Source organism: Trypanosoma theileri, assembly GCF_002087225.1.
Source record: "Trypanosoma theileri isolate Edinburgh chromosome Unknown TM35_Tth_61_V1, whole genome shotgun sequence".
NCBI lineage: Eukaryota > Euglenozoa > Kinetoplastea > Trypanosomatida > Trypanosomatidae > Trypanosoma > Trypanosoma theileri.
Window position 1 is genome coordinate 5,037 of NW_021639903.1, and position 356 is coordinate 5,392.

The following is a 356-nucleotide window of genomic DNA, read 5'->3' on the forward strand; positions in this document are numbered from 1 at the left end:
TCTTTGTAAAAGACGGATCGTTACATTTTATTTATTTTTTCTGATCACGTCTGGGACCCTGCAAGTTACGAACCATCCCGAGGCTACGATAACATAAGAGCAGCGAAGATCCCGCAAAGAGTCGTTTTTATCATTGAGTATGAGCACCCTCATTTTTATTTGTGCCTTTTCACAGAGGGTGTCTCTATTTTTACAAATTTTTACCATTAAGTATTGTTGGCCACACATTGTTGTAATAAAAAGTGTGAACGCCATTGAGAAAATTTTGTTTTTTTAATTACTCGAAAATACTTCCGGTATGGAATAGTGGTTCGAATCACGGGGATTAATAAATAAGATCCGGGTTTGAATCCTAA